The 16,364-nt window shown below is 37.6% G+C and overlaps 1 protein-coding gene across 7 annotated transcripts in view; it reads left to right on the forward strand.

Moving 5' to 3' along the window:
- The window catches only part of ZFAND3 (zinc finger AN1-type containing 3), a 335,328-nt gene that overhangs the window by 41,156 nt on the left and 277,808 nt on the right, over nucleotides 1-16,364 (forward strand). The window contains exons 2-3 of one of the 7 annotated variants that reach the window (XM_078369084.1): nucleotides 10,493-10,710; nucleotides 13,311-13,577. The exons of 5 other annotated variants lie outside the window; for them this stretch is intronic. The gene's annotated coding sequence lies outside the window, so the exon portion shown is untranslated. The remainder of the gene's footprint in view (nucleotides 1-10,492; nucleotides 10,711-13,310; nucleotides 13,578-16,364) is intronic. One more of the 7 variants, XM_078369087.1, reaches the window with a different exon arrangement.

Below are 16,364 nucleotides of genomic sequence, written 5' to 3' on the forward strand. Positions count from 1 at the left end.
TCTCAAAGGGTGTCCATTCCCTGCTGCTAATACTTTCTTCACTATAGATGTTTTGGTTGAGAAGGTTTGGTACTTTTCAAAACTTGTTTGTCTTAGAAGAAGGTAAGAGTTCTGTAAAGCTGATTGTGACTGGTGACCTTGTGGGTCTGTAATGTCTATTTTGATGTAGCTGAATATTTCACTTCCTTTTATATGGTCAGATGCTCCAAGTTAAAATTAAGGGGTAATTAATAGTAATGCATATGGAATTCAGTGTGAGTTGATTCATTCATCTGACTGTAATATCTAAATGGGATCAGTGACACTGGTAGGATGGGCGAGATAAGAAAATTGGCTAAGATTGTGTCATGGAAGATCAGGCCTGGATGGGGTGCCATAGGTGGGCCTGAGGGGCAACATGAGAGCCCAGGAGCACAAATTGATGTTTTGGTTGAGAAGGTTTGGTACTTTTCAAAACTTGTTTGTCTTAGAAGAAGGTAAGAGTTCTGTAAAGCTGATTGTGACTGGTGACCTTGTGGGTCTGTAATGTCTATTTTGATGTAGCTGAATATTTCACTTCCTTTTATATGGTCAGATGCTCCAAGTTAAAATTAAGGGGTAATTAATAGTAATGCATATGGAATTCAGTGTGAGTTGATTCATTCATCTGACTGTAATATCTAAATGGGATCAGTGACACTGGTAGGATGAAAGATACCAAGGCAAACTGTCTACTTTAAAATGTTGCCAATAGCCATTCTGAGCCTCAAAAAAAAGAAGATAGATCAATTCTAGTTCTTCTGTGGCATGACCCTAGATTTCAGAATCTGAGCTAATAACTCATATTACTAGAGTTCAGTAACACTATGGGTAAATATTTTTTTGGGGTTAATGTAGGAACTTTAATCATACTTACAACATTGTTTTTAAGGGAAAATGAATTCTGAGTTCCAAACAATTGAATTACAAATAGATTATATTCTAAAAGGGAACTGCTGGCATATAAAACATAATATGGTTTAGTAAATGCATTTTGTTTGCAAGCTTTTGCTCATGAGCAAAGTAATAGGTACAGGAGTAGGAAGAAAATACTAAAACCCCTAAGAATCTAAACTATTTTATTAGGTGCCAGAATAAATAAGTAGATGTATAAGAATTATTGACTGCCAAAATAAACTATTTGGGGGGAAAGCACTAATCTTATAATGTCTATTGTATTTTCTGATTATAATAAGAATGTATTTTTAGGACGGAAACTTCAAACACATAAAAATAAAGCTTTTGCCTTTCTTTTTTAGTGGACCAACCCACTTTAAGTGTGCAAGGTAGAAGGAAAACAACAGATAAAACATTTTCATGAATGAAAAGGACAGTTTTACATGGTGAAAAGCGTATTTTTAGTTTAATTTCACATATTTTGGACATTTGAAGACATAAAGTTACAGAACTTTATAGCTCAAGAGGTTTACTCTTTACAGATTGTTGGAGGTGGTAATGGATCCAGGTCCCTAGGTTATTATAATATATTTTAAAGCCTAGAGAAATGTCACTAATGATTAAAACATTAATTGAGCATTTTCTGTTTGCCAGGCACTGTTCTAAGAGTGTTATGTGTATTTATTATTTCCTTTCTTCCTTAAGAGCTCTATGAGACAGGTCAGGTATTAGTAATATCTTTATTTTGTAGATGAGGAAACAGATTCAAGTACCTTGTCTGAAATCGGGCAACCATGATTATAGTAGCTGTATTTGATTCTAGAACTCTCTTTTAACTACTATATTTTATTAATGAGACTGCATAGGCTAAAATGCCCCTTTTTTTCTTTTCTTTTTTTTTTTTTTGAGTAAGAAGTAGGCTGATCTGAAATTGAGTCACATAATTATGATTGTTTCATGCTTATCACAAGCTCTGCTGTTACATATGTCTTTGGTCTAAAAAAGCTAAAGCTAATAAGTTAGTAATGAGTATAGTCTAGAAAGCAAAATTATTATCAGTTGAAAGGTTACAAGAGAAAATAATAGTTTTTTTTTTGGTGAGACAATTGGGATCTTGCTGGATTATAATATGGGTACTTACTAATTACCTCTTCTTTTTAATCTCTGGGTGATTTTCCTCTGATAACAACAAATCTTTGCTTTACAAAAAGCAAATTTGTGCTTGCTTTTGGAGTCACTTTGGATTTTTGTGGCAATTGAGTATATATATATATATATATTTTTTTTTTTTTTGAGACAGAGTCTTGCTCTGTTGCCCAGGCTGGAGTACAGGTGCCATCTTGGCTCACTGCAACCTCCACCTCCCTGACTACAGGTGTGTGCCACCATGCCTGGCTAACATTTTTTTTTTTTTTTTTTTTTTTAAAGTAGAGATGGGCTTTTTACCATGTTGGCCAGGCCGGTCTCGAACTCCTGACCTCAGGTGATCCATCTGCCTTGGCCTCCCAAAGAGTTGGGATTACAAGTGTGAGCCACTGTGCCTGGCAGCAGTTGAAATTTGTGTCCATAATTTTATTCGGGTGTTCCCCCCGCTTACCAGACCCCCATATTTTTTGACAGAGGTTTGAACCTAATGAAAGAAGAAGGGAATTTAGTTTTAATATTAGAGATTTTTTCTTACCAGGGACACTTGAATCAATATGCTAAATTTTTTTTTTGTTTGGGGGACAGGTGGGAGGACTGCATTGATTTAACTATTGTGAAATCTGGGTTCCATTTTGAAAAACAAGAGCATGTGTAGACCTTCATGTACTTTGCACATACAGTGTACTTTGTTGGTGCCTCAGTCTTTAAGGATTAACTAGGAAGAATTTTCTTTCTGCATAGAAACTGTAAAATAATGACATTGTTAATGATTCAGACATAATAGTGCATTGGATTTATGCCTTTCTTGAATGCTGACGCTGCACACGGGTGATCTGTAGACTTCTATTATTTTCTTGCTCTTACTTTTAGACCTATTTCCTGACATAAAACCTTGGTGGTGGTTCTGTTTTCTTCTTCTTTTTATTCTTCTTTTTTTTTTGTTTTGAGACAGGGTCTCAGTTTGTCACCCAAGCTGGCATGCAGTGGTTCTCAAGTGATCCTCCAGTCTGTGCCTTCTGAGTAGCTGGGACAGCAGGCATGAGCTACTAGGCCTGGCTAATTTTTATATTTTTGGTAGAGACCAGGTTTCACCATGTTGCCTGGCTGGTCTCAAATTCCTGAGCTCAAAGTGATCTGCCCCCCTTGGTCTCCCCAAATAGTGGGATTACAAGCATGAGCCACTGTTCCCAACTGGTTCTCTTTTCTTCTTTAGTATTATTTCCTGTCAGGCTCACTTACCTGGCTTCATGTAGAAACATTCTTCTTGGATCCATGTCATTCTGTTTTCTGCTAACCTGATATTCCACTTCTAGCTGTGCTAGATACGTGTTTCTTTCAGTATTCAGCATATATAGCTTTTTGTGACTGCTTCAAATTACACTCAAAATTCCACCTGCTAAGTGAAGCAGATACCGCCTGCCAACTTCCACCTTCCCTAATTTCCCTTTCCATTTAGTCAGGGGCACCCTCTACTCCACCTATGTACTGTTTGTATTTACTTTAGTCTTTTAAATTCTAAACTCCTCAAGGCACAATTTGATTTTGTTCTCTTGATACGGTGCCTAGTACCTTTGTACTTCATAAATAATAAAATACACGTCTTATTTTTTATATATGATAATTTTGTGAGGACATATTTGATAATGCTAATTAACAGCAAATATTGTACCTAAAACAAAATTCGTGGTTATAGCTGTCTTTTTTTTAAGAGAGTGAAAGTTATTTAAAATGAAGTAAGATGTCACAGCAAATTATTTGTTAAAAAAGGTGACAACCCACGTGAAAGTCACAAAATCTAGATGATTTATCTTATTTATTTTTTAACTCTTGACAAATCTTTGTTTTTGTTTTTTTTTTGGAGATAGGATCTTACTCTGTTGCCCAGGCTGGAGTGCAGTGGCATGATCAAAGTTCACTGCACCCCTGACCTCTTGAGCTCAGGTGAACCTCCCACCTCAGCCTCCCCAAACACCACCATGTGTGGCTTTTTTACTTTTTGTAGAGATGAGGTTTCACCATGTATTGTTCACTGGCAAACGCCACCATGTCTGGCTTTTTTATACTTTTTGTAGAGATGGGGTTTCACCGTGTATAACTGTCCTTTTTACGTGTTTGTGCAAATATATAGAAAATCTGGAATAATGGAATCATAAAAATATCCCACCTTCAGATGTCCTTCATAATAATCTCATTAGGATAAATATGTTTGTCAACACAGTTGTTTGTGAAGAATAAGACTGTTCTAGGCTCTGCAGAAACATATAACATGATAAATACCTTGTATTGGGGAAACAAATGAAGTGAATACAAGTGAGTCTGAAAAACATGGTACTATGGAAACAATGGTGAGTAAACATAGCAGGCAAACTATGTGGGAATAAAAGTCTCTATTTTTAAAGAGAAAATCAGAGGCCCAGCAAATTTCAAATACTGTTTAGTATGGGGCAGTGTTTTTTGGATTTATAAATTGGATTGAATCTCAAAAATTCATTGAAATAATGGGATCACCATTATTTCATAAATCATATGGAACAAACTAAATATTTGGAGGGTTAATAGAGTAAAGGAGTTTCATTTTCATCGATTGCAGAAGTCTTCTTGAGATGACTTGTCAAGCAGCTCAGGATTATTATGGATTATTACAGTAAGAGAAAATTGTAGGTAATAGCCGAAAACGGTCTAATCTCAACTTTACCAGCCCCTGCCTCCATAGGAATATAATGGTTTATGTGATGGCTTGAAGGCCAGATGAGCAGGTCCAGTGTGTCTTAGGCTGTGATGAGTGAACTTGTTATGCCTAGAGAAGTTAGTCAGTTGCATTAGATAGACGTTTTAGGTTATGAGGAAGAGATGCTACCTTCAGGAATGGGGCTCTTGAGTGTACAATAGTATAGGATAGTGTCTGCTTATTAATTGTGCATTCACTCTGGGTCCTCTTCCTTCCTAGACTAGGAGGTAGAGTAATCTTGATGCTTAAAAATCACTTGGAAAACTGTAAACTCTAGTGACCTGCTTCTCCATGCCATAGTGTTTGAGAGAGGATCTGTTTAGACAGTTTGTTAACATTCCTATGTAGTTGCCTCTGTTAAGCCAAGTTTGACCCTAGTTGTCCAATCAGTCTATGGCTTTCTTTCTTTCTTTCTTTTTTTTTGAGACGAAGTTTCGCTATTGTTACCCAGACTGGAGTGCAATGGCATGATCTCAGCTTACCGCAACCTCTGCCTTCTGGGTTCAAGCAATTCTCCTGCCTCAGCCTCCTGAGTAGCTGGGACTACAGGCGCCCACCACCATGTTCACCTAATTTTTGTATTTTTAGTAGAGACAGGGTTTCACCTTGTTGACCAGGATGGTCTCGATCTCTTGACTTCATGATCCACCCGCCTTGGCCTCCCAAAGTACTGGGATTATAGGTGTGAGCCGCCGCGCCTGGCCATAGTGTATGGCTTTCTTTGCTGGGGCACCAATTGCTGGTTCAGTCTGGCACAACCAGAATATCGGGTTGTCTTCACTGATAGACACTGGCAACTTTATGCTGGAAGAACTTCTTGGGACGCTTTTCCTGGGGAGAGAATGGTAGATTGTGGGTGGTTTGTAGCAGTTACTGAGGACCTTCAAGACTTTTCACCAGAATGCCAACATGTGGTTGTAAGAAGGGTTATGCTTGAAGTGCCAAAAGTTAAAATAAGATTGAAAACCAGCATTTGAGTAGACTGTGGAGTAATAGAGCTTTGAGATCTTTTTCGAGGCTTTATGCTCTTTCAAAGAGGATGGCTTCTGGCAGTGGAGGGTAGTTTATTTTGTAAAACATTTACTTTGTAAATATATAGCAAAAGACTGTTTCCACCTAGATGACTGAAAAATGGAGCATTGACTATAAAACACATTCTGTTATATTTTCCTGACTTGAATAAGAATGCATATATTGTTCATTTCTCTGACACTGTGTATTTAATATTTCCTGAGTATGAGTGAAACCTGTTTTGTTAAACAAGGTGAAGAGAATCTATAAAAGGTCAGGCTGTTTTTAAAAACAATTTTTGGTGCAGTGTTTTGAAGACCAATGTGTTTACTCCTTGAGGAGCTATTAATGCTTAATTGGCTCTTTTGTGTTTATAGTGCTCTGCTGCAAACACCTTTTTTGATTTTACCAGTAACTGCAGTTTTTACTAGAAGCTAGAAGTTTTGCTGCCAGGCCCAACATTGTGCATGTCATACTTCTATGCATGTATTATTACTTAAAAAAAATCCTGTGTCTATTCGAGCAGGTCGGCTACATTTCTGATACATCTATGTTTTAGCCTTGGCTTCAACAAGAAGCAGCATGTTGTGATGCAAAGAACTTTGGCTTTGGAACCAGAAAGCCCAATTTAGCATTTTGGTTCCACCACTTGTTAGCTTTGTTACCTTGAATAAGATAACCCCGCTTTTTTTCGGTTCCATTACCTGCTTTACAGAAGGATTGTTGTAAGGATCAAGTATGTTAATGTATATACAAGTACTTTTTAGCTGAACAGAGAATGTGTATGTTTAGATTGTATCCATCTCATGAGTTCTTTCTATTGAAGACAGATGATCCTGGCACACTTTTGCTTAAATTTTATTTTAGTATTCTGTGTTTGGCAATTTGGACTTGGCCTTCAGTATTTTATGTTGCTGAAACCTTTCTTCTCTCCATCCCTCTCCAATACTATTTGTAGCTATGATTGTCTGTAGTTGTCACTAGAGACTGTGCTGCTCCTTAGCTAGTCTATCACAAAATATATAATTTCCAGGGCCTACCTGTTTTCTGATCTCTTATGGTCTATTTTCGTATCTTATGGTCATGAACTAAAATTTATGTTTGCTTATTGGGTAGGGGCATGATAGCAGCAGGTTGGAGACTGTCAGGTGAGGCTTTGATATCAGTGTCAGGTGAGGATTGAATTCATGAGTGGCTTACAAATATCATGGGACTGGCCTTGTACCTCAGTCAGTTTTGGTAATATTTTAGAATGTAGTAGCTTTTCTCCATTGTCATTTGAATTTTGATTAATTATGATTTATTTTCCTGTCTTTAAAAAGGTTTTTTTTTTCTTTTTTTCTCTTTTGAGATGGAGTCTTGCTTTGTCATCCAGGCTGGAGTGCAGTGGCACGATCTTAGCTCACTGCAGCCTCTACCTTACAACACTCTTCAAGTGATTTTCCTGTCTCAGCCTCCTGAGTAGCTGGGATTATAGGTACCTGCCACTACACCCAGCTTTTTTTTTTTTTTTTTTTTTTTTTTGTATTTTTAGTAGAGTCAGGTGTACACCAGGTTGGCCAGGCTTGTCTGGAACTCCTGACCTCAGGTGATCCACCTGCCTTGGCCTACCAAAGTGCTGGGATTACAGGCATGAGCCACTGCACCTGTCCAAAGAGGGTTATTTATTTATTTATTTAGAATGAACACTTAACCCAAAATGACCTGAGGTAAGAAGTGGCAGTTTTATGGAGTATTTACATAGTATACAGGAATAATATTATAAAATATTATGATTTAAAAATGCATGGGCTTCAGTGGTTTTTGTGGCTAATATTCAGAAGTTTTATTTAAAAAGAAATTACAGAATTTCAAAAATTTGTTAGCCATTAAGTATTTTGTAACTGTGATGTTAATGAATTTGCACTCGCCCTGCTGGCTGATGTTTTAGAAAGACAATGAGTTAGGAAGAGCAGAATCCTAATTCAGACCTGAGAATGTTTATCAAGTTTCAATAACTTCAGAGAGAGTTGGTTAGTACCACAGTCTTAGGTATGTGTGGTTTTCACACTTCAAAATTTACTTAGAAATACTTCTTTTTAAGCATTCCATCTGAATAAATGGAGCTTTATTCTAATATTTCACTGTTTTTAGAGTCTCCTAAGTTTACTGAACTATTTCAAGTAGAAATAGAAAATATGTTGTGTTTTGCTGCTCTGCATCCCCCCAGATGAAATATACTTAAGCATTTTCTTACAGTCTTCCTCGGGTGTTAACGATGGAAATGGAATAATTGATTCATAACATTCTTTCTTGTTAAGTTGGGCTATGACTTCAGAATTCGTTTTAAAAAAATGTGCTCAAAGAGGAAATAGCATGAGGAAATTTTGTGTGAATTTTATTTTTTAACATTTTTTTTTAACTGTGTGTTTACTTTTTAGTGAATTTTTTAATGTTGCAGAGATCTTGCACTGCCAAACCATTCCTGAGTATTCAGAGAAAGAAATGGTACAATGGATGGCCTAATTCATTTATTACACAGTATCTTAAAACTTGATTCATGTACATTTTGATATTTTCATAATCTTTTAAGAAGTTATAGTAAGAGAATTTAAATCTGCTGCTGGGGCTAGGCATAGTGGCTCATGCTTATAATCCTAGCACCTTGGCAGGCTAAGGCTGGAGAATTTCTTGAGCCCAGGAGTTGAGACCTGGGCAACATAGTGAGACCCTATCTCTTAAAAAAAAAAAAGTGGGCACGGTGGTGCTTGCCTGCTATATTATAGTCCTAGCTACTCAGGAGTCTTAGGTGGGAAGGCTCACTGGAGCTGGGGAGGTCAAGGCTGCAATGAGCTGTGATCGTGCCATAGCACTCCAGCCTAGGTGACAAAGTGAGATTCTGTCTCCAAAAAAAAAAAAAATTGCCACAGGCCTTCAGATGTCTAGTATAGTGTGGTGTTAAAAAACATCTCCACATATTCATGTCATTTCATTCCTCAATAACATAACCCCTAACACAATTTTGCTGGGGAAAAAATGCTTATTTTTCAGGGAAAATATGTGGGTCAACTTCCAAGTGATTATTTGTTGACATTTTTTTTTTTCTCAGATGAAGTCTGGTCTAACTAAGAATCCCCTATTTCTGATTAAATCATCCAGCTTCTCCTTGGCTTGCTCAGCTACTTACCCAAATATATCAGAAGGCAGTCATCAAGCAATGGCTGATTATTGCTATAGTTGGCAGGTCTTGTCAGGAGATACTGTAACCCTCTTAGGAGTCCGATTCCTTTACTGACACTTTGATCAAGACTGAACTCCAGTAGGAGAATGCTTCCACATCAGGACAGGTTTATTCACCTATTTGCTTTACTCTTGCCAGTAGCAAGTCTACAACTCCCTGCATTTGGCAAAAGGATTTATTATAGAGAAACCCAGACTCCACATCAAGTGGTCACATACCACTTTGAAATATTTCTATTGAATCAAAGATACAAAACTAGGAAATTGCCAAACTATCTCATTAGAGAGAAAGAAACTTTTCTCTAATCTTGGGTAGGTTCCCCAAGTCCCTTTTAACGACCAAAATCTGCAGTTACTTTTTCATCAACCTATAGATAGTTTAAACTGTAATTATTAAAAACAGAAGTGCTGTATCACTTGTCTTTCACCTTGACTCTCCAAATGAACATAAAGACACATCAAAAGGTTGATAAATAGGAGCAGTGACTTCTTTGATTTTTAATGATGACCTGTTTTACTGTTACTGTTGAACAGTTTTAGCTTTCACAGATTTATTTTTTCCTTTCCAGTTTAAGCAAAATGATTTCTCAAACATGTTTTCAAATGGGTAAGCAGTTGTGCCTTTGATTATTATATCTCGTTAGGACCATGCAGTCAGTCATCTGTTCTGGGAGACAAGCAAATCAGTCCAGGACAAGTAGTGTTTGGACCATTTGCTGAATCCTGTCATATCACATTGTTGGTCTAAAATGGGTGGATGGATTGGGTTGATGGCATACACTAAGCTCCATGAGGGCAGGGACTGTGGCTGGACTAAGTCTAGTGACAAATTAAATAATGCTCACATTAGATACAGCTTTTGCTTTCAGGTCTAATCTAGTTCCATGATTTGTAACTAGACTTAGTTACAAATAGTGGCTAGGTTAGCATATGTTGTTTAGAGAACTTTTGCTTGTTCTAAAAGTTTGAATGTGAATTGGGGTTTGCAACCCAAAATTTGTGTTTAGTGTTTGCATTCTCATGTTTAACGAACATGAAGTTTGTTTGTACAGGCCATTTGTAGATCGGAGACTTGTCTGTGTATTTGGCTGAATTGTTGTTTAATACATATATTTTATTCGGGAGCTCTCTATCTTACTGAGGACCAGGATAGAGACTCCTACTCTTTCTGACCTGATCATTTAAGGGCAGTTTTTTATCACGTTACGAGATTGATGCAGCACTCCTTGACCAGTTAAGATTAGTGACAGTTTAAAAGTTCTGCTTTTGGTTTAAGTAAAAATTCAAATTAAATAGAGTTTTTGCTTTGAGGGCTGAATCCATCTACATGATTTCTTTCTACATGCCCATGTGTAGACAGTTTCCCTTTATTTATTTTTAAATTTATTTGATTTACTTTAGGTGCATACTATATCTGGCATTTCTCCCCATGTTATCCCTCCCCTCCCTCTCCACCCCTTTATTTTCTTACAGATGAACTTCTCCATAATTGTACACTTACATGAGGATCTGAGATAAGCAAAATGATGATTTCTTAATTAAATATGAGTACTGTGCAGTAGTAACCATAATTCTAAATGAGAAGGATTATAGATTTTTCTGGAAGATTCTTCTTTCTTGGGGAACATGATGACGAATGTTTAGGAGAGGGGACATAGTTATTTTCGTTTGAAGACCAAGAAAAAAAATAGGTATGTATATGTATGGGTGTGTACATGTATGTTTATATAGCTACACACACACATGTGCACACACACTCTCTCTCTCTACCCCCGTCTCTCTCCCTGTTTCTCTCTCTCTCTCCCTCTTCCCCGCTTCTCTCCCCACTCCATCCCTCCCTTTCTCCCTCCTCCCTCCCCCCCACCCCCCGGACCTCCTGTAGATATCAAAATCCAAGGATGCTCAAGTCCATGATATAAATAGCTTAATATGGCTGGGTGTGGTGGCTCACACCTGTAATCCTAGCACTCTGGGAGGCGGAGGCAGGCAGATCACTTGAGGTGAAGTCAGGAGTTTGAGACCAGCCTGTCCAGTGTAGTGAAACCCCATCTTTACTAAACATAGAAAATTTAGCCAGGCATGGTGGCAGGTGCCTATAATCTCAGCTACTCAGGATGCTGAGGTATGAGAATCACTTGAACCTGGGAGATGGAGGTTACAGTGAGCTGATATTACACCACTGCACTCCAGCCTGGGAGATCCGGTGAGACTTTGTCTCAAAAAAATAAAAATAAAAAGTTAGCTTAATGTTTGCATAAACTTGCGTACATCATCCCGTATACTTTAAATCATCTCTAGATTACTTATAATAACCTCATACCATGTAAATACTGTATAAATAGTTGTTGTATTGTATCGTTTAGGGAATAATGACAAGAAAAAAGATCTGTACACGCTCGGTACAGGTGCAGTTTCTTTTCCCAAATATTTTTGATCCACAGTTGGTTGAATCCATGGATGCAGAACCCCCATTATACAGAGGGCTGACTGTATGTAAAATATGGCACGCACGCGCCACATGCACACACACACATACACAAACACACACACTTTTTTTTCTCTGTTGAAATTAGGCCTTTTAAACTCAGATCAAACAATATCTGTCATTGTACTTAAGCCTTATCTCTGAACTGAAGACTTATTTCCCTTTTAGATGAAAAGTTAGAAACTGCATATTTCACATACATTGCAACATCCGTAATGCTGTATCTTTGAACAAATTCTATGTGAAATGTGACTATGTGGGTTGGGAATGTGGTTTCAAAAGTTTGGGTGGTTAAAATAAATTGACTTCAGAGTTCAGTTGTAGACTTGGGACACAAAGGACAGTTGTGCCCCAAGGAGGACACAACTCCTTTCGACACAGGAGCAGAGGAAGTCAGAGGCAAGGGAGTTGCCATTTGGAATGGAGAGTAGGGTTACATACAAGTAGGTCACGAAGAGTGTGGTCCATAGGAAGGTCGCAGGTAGAATGGTAGGTGCAAAAGTGCAAAAACTTCTCTTTTCCAACTCTGAAACTAAGAGTGGGACTTTCACCCTTCAGTCTTCCTGAATCTTTAGCTGCTTTACATAATTTCTGTTCTGTGTGCCCTAATGCCATATCTCTGGTGGCAACTGCTATCTTTTTGAACCCCCCCCACCCCATTGTAGAGATGGGGGTCTCACTATATTGCTCTGTCTGTCTCAAACTCCTGCCCTTAAACTATCCTCCTGCCTCCTCCTTTGCCTCCCGAACTGCTAGGCTTGAGCTGCCACAGGCCCTCTGGTAGCAACTCCTACCTTAACCTGGTGATAGATACTGGCAGCTGTGTTTGTCCCAGGTAGATAGTAGGAGAGTTTATTGGAATTGTTCAGTTAAAGGGAAGCTTTTTTAAAAAGTATGTTAGAATGTGATTAGGTGACATTATCATTCTTTTATTTTCCATTCTTTTTTGTTTCTTACTGAAATTAGATTTGAGGGTGTTATTGTGAAGTTAGGTGGTTTGGTCTGTGTGTAGTTTGCCCAGCATTGTTATATGGTGTGGTATTTGAGAGAAGTCTAAATTACCTTGATAACCCCTACTTCTTTTTTTCTTAGATAATTAGTAAAAATAGAATTACGTCAAAAGGATGGCTTTTTAATTTTAAAGACATTATTAGACTGTCCAGACATTTCTGAATTCTTAGAATTAAAGGGAAGTTTGAAATTACAGTATTGGCTTATCCAGGAAGTAGTCATGATAAGGCTGTTTTGTTGACTGATTGATTAAAAATTTAGGTTACCCAGTGATTTTCATAGGGCACTCACAAAGATTGTTGAAAACAGACATTTTGAGTGTAGAAGTATCTGAGACACTGGTGGACTGTGCTTGGTACTCTATTATCTAGTGATCTTTGAATTTTCTGTGTCACTTAAAGAAAAGAGGTTCTTATTTTCACTTCAATCACTGTAAATGTCAGTGAGAGTTAGCTCTGTGGTCACTTTCAACAGTGGTAAGGTCAGATAAGAAATTCACCAGGCCTTTTAGGAATTTGTCTGTAAAGAGTACTGTGTTATCATGAAACATATGGACTCTTTTACTGAGGACCTGGGATGCTCATGCAGAAGGCAACTCCACTTGTGGAGAAGGCTTATTTTGTCTGAAGTGTTTAATGATTTGTCCCAGACAAATGATGACTCAAAAGTCAAAGTTCACCTTCAGGGAACCCAAAAGGATACAAAAGAGAATGCATAGAAATGATTGGCCTGTAGGCGGCTGAGTGGCAAAGCTAGTTTAAAGAAGAAAAATCCTTCCTATCTTTTTTTTTGTAGTTCTATAAACAGATTATTTGAAGAGACTTGGATTTCCCTGTGTGCTTTGGAAATTGAAGCACATGTTGTGCAGTAAAGAAGCGGATCTAACCTCATTGTGGAACTTGTTTGCTCTGGGTGAATCACAGAAGGAATGATGTTAAGGCAACCTTTATATTTTCCTGCATGAAAAATTCATGTAAATCACAGACAGAAACTCAGAACTGTTGGCCATGTCACTCTGGTTTCTCTGTTAAGGATCTGTGGTCCCAAGCTTGCTGCTGACAGGTAGGTAATTAGAAATACATATTCAAGTAAGGCCTTGAATTACTTGTTTCTCTGCTGCATCTGCTGCATTTTAGACTAGCGAAGGGAAGGAGCAGACAGTGATTATGTCCTTTTCTCTTTGTGGCACAGCTATTTGAGGAAAGGGGATTTGAGGTTGTTCTATGGGTCCTTAATGTGGGTTTAAAAATTTTTCTTTCCACATTAGTGGTACTTGTCCAATTTTATTTGATAACTGTTTGCAGATTTTACTGCCTATTCACCATAGTCACCTAAAGTAGTGGCATTGCTAGAAAATGTTGAGAATTGTCACAGCAAAGACCATTACTCAGTCATTGATAAGGGGCCCAAAGTCTGCTTTGTAGGAGGGACTGATTGTCCATTGTGACATGAACCTGAACATTAGAGATAACATACTCTAGTGAAAAAGTACTTTGGGTGAAAGACTGGATTCTTGTCTTGGCTTTCTTACTTGAGTATATGATGTAACATTTCTGACCGAGAGTTGCTATTATACCAGTTGGGACAATAACTTCCTCCTTTTTTTTTGTTGTTTCAAATTTAAACAGGGTAGTTGTGAAGACCAGTGAGAGATAAATAAGCTCATATAAATGTCAACAGCTGCTACTAAGATTAGTGATACTTGGAAGTTAAAGAATGATGTTGTTAGATTTTTCTTAGGTGTCTTTATTAGGTTGAAATTTCCTTTGATTCTTAATTTGATGAGTTTTTTTTTACTTCACAAATATGTATTGACATGTGTCAAATGTCTTTTGAAATGATGGTATGGTTTTTCTTTATTCTGTTAATGTGGCACTCCCTGCCCTGTAGGAGTGATAGTTGAATAGAAAGAAAAACAAATAAATGTAGTATCTGTTGTAATTGAGGGTTGCAAAAGATGTAGTGGGAATGTGGAGAGAGGAGTAATGAAATCAACCTGATAAAGTTAGAAAGACTTTCAGAGAAACTGGATTGAGATGGAGCTTTGGCATTTGTGATGGAAGGAAAGAGGGCAGTGGTGTATCTTGGGCAGAGGGCATGGCCATTGTAGTGGGAATATGGGGGGCATAGTAGAGGGTGGTAACTAGAGATGTGGCTTCAGTGCGGGGCTGGGGTTGTGAAAGGAGCATTACATGCTATGTTTTCTGTCTTGTATGTGGTTATGGGAAGCCAAACACCAAGCCAAAGAGTTTTGAGAAAGTGAGCAATGTCATGAGATTTTTGTGAAAGATCTCTTCTGCTGTGATACGGTGTGGGTGTTGCTGAGTTTTAACAACTTTACATTCCTGTGATAAACCTCACTTGGTCATGATGAATCGTTTTTTAATATCTTACTAGACTCCATTTGTTAGTATAGTATTTTTGTTAAATATTTTTGCATATGTGCTTATGTTTTCTTCGTCACATTTTGATATGAGGTATTATGCTTGCTTCAAAATCAGTTGTTAAATGTTTATTCCTCTTTTTCTGGAAGGATTTGTGTTCAATTAACATTAGTTGTTCCTTAAATGTTTGAGAGAATTTGCCATGTGGGCCTGTGGTTTTCTTTATGTGGATACATATGATAACAAATTTATTTAGTAGAGTTAGGGCTATTAGGATATTTCAGTCTGTATTATGTCAGTTTTGATAAGTTACATTTCTCATGGAATTTGTCCATTTTGCCTAAGTTGTCAATTTTTTTTTTAGCATAACGTTGTTCATTGTATTATTCATTTAATAACTTAATATATGTATGGTCTGTAGTGATTTTTCCTTTTTTTTTTTTTTTTTTGAGACGCAGTCTTGCTCTGTTGCCTGGGCTGGAGTGCGGTATCATGATCTCAGCTCACTGCTGCAACCTTTGCCTGCCTGGTTTAAGTTATTGTCCTGGCTCAGCCTCCCAAGTAGCTGGGATTACAGGCGCATCATGCCTGGCTAATTTTTGTATTTTTAGGAGAGATGGGGATTCCCCATGTTGGCCAGGCTGTTCTCAAATTCCTGACCTCAGGTGATCCACCTGCCTTGGCTTCCCAAAGTGCTGGGATTACAGGTGTGAGTCACTGTGCCTGGCTGTGGTTTTGTTTTTCATGTTTGATATTGGTTAATCTGTATTTATCAATTTTGTTATTTTATTTTATTATTTATAATTTTTTTCTGAGATAGAGTCTTGTTGTCCAGACTTAAGTGCAGTAGTGTGGTCATAGCTCACTGTAAATGCCAGCTCCTGGGCTCAAGCAATCCTCCCACCTCACCCTCCTGAGTAGCTGGGACTATAGGTGCATACCACTGTGCCTGGCTATTAAAAAAAAAATTTTTTTTGTAGAAATGGTGGGTCTCACTTTGTTGACCAGGCTGGTCCGAACTCCTGGCCTCAAGTGATTCTCCTTCCTGCATTGCCTCCTGAAGTGCTGGTACTATACGTGTGAGCTACCATACCCAGTCCTGATTTTGTTAATCTTAAAAAAAAAAATCAACTCTTGCCTTTGTTCATTTTCTCTATTGTTTTTGTTTGCATGTTTGCTTTTATTTTTATTTCTTTCCTTCTATGTTGGGTTTAATTTGCTCTTTTTCTAGTTTCTTGAGCTGGAATCTTGGGGCATTTTATAATTTTCTTCTTTTCAAATATTGGCATTTAAAGCTATACATTTTTCTTTCGGTATTGCTTTAGTTGAATATCACAAATTTTGGTATGTTGTGTTTTTATTTTGATTGAATTCAAGGCATTTTCTAATTTCATTTGTGATTTTTTTGTTTGTTTGTTTGAACTGTGTTGTTATTTAGAAGTGTATTGTGAGCTCTTTCCTTTCC

The sequence above is a fragment of the Callithrix jacchus genome, chromosome 4 (assembly GCF_049354715.1).
Source record: "Callithrix jacchus isolate 240 chromosome 4, calJac240_pri, whole genome shotgun sequence".
Classification (NCBI taxonomy): domain Eukaryota; kingdom Metazoa; phylum Chordata; class Mammalia; order Primates; family Cebidae; genus Callithrix; species Callithrix jacchus.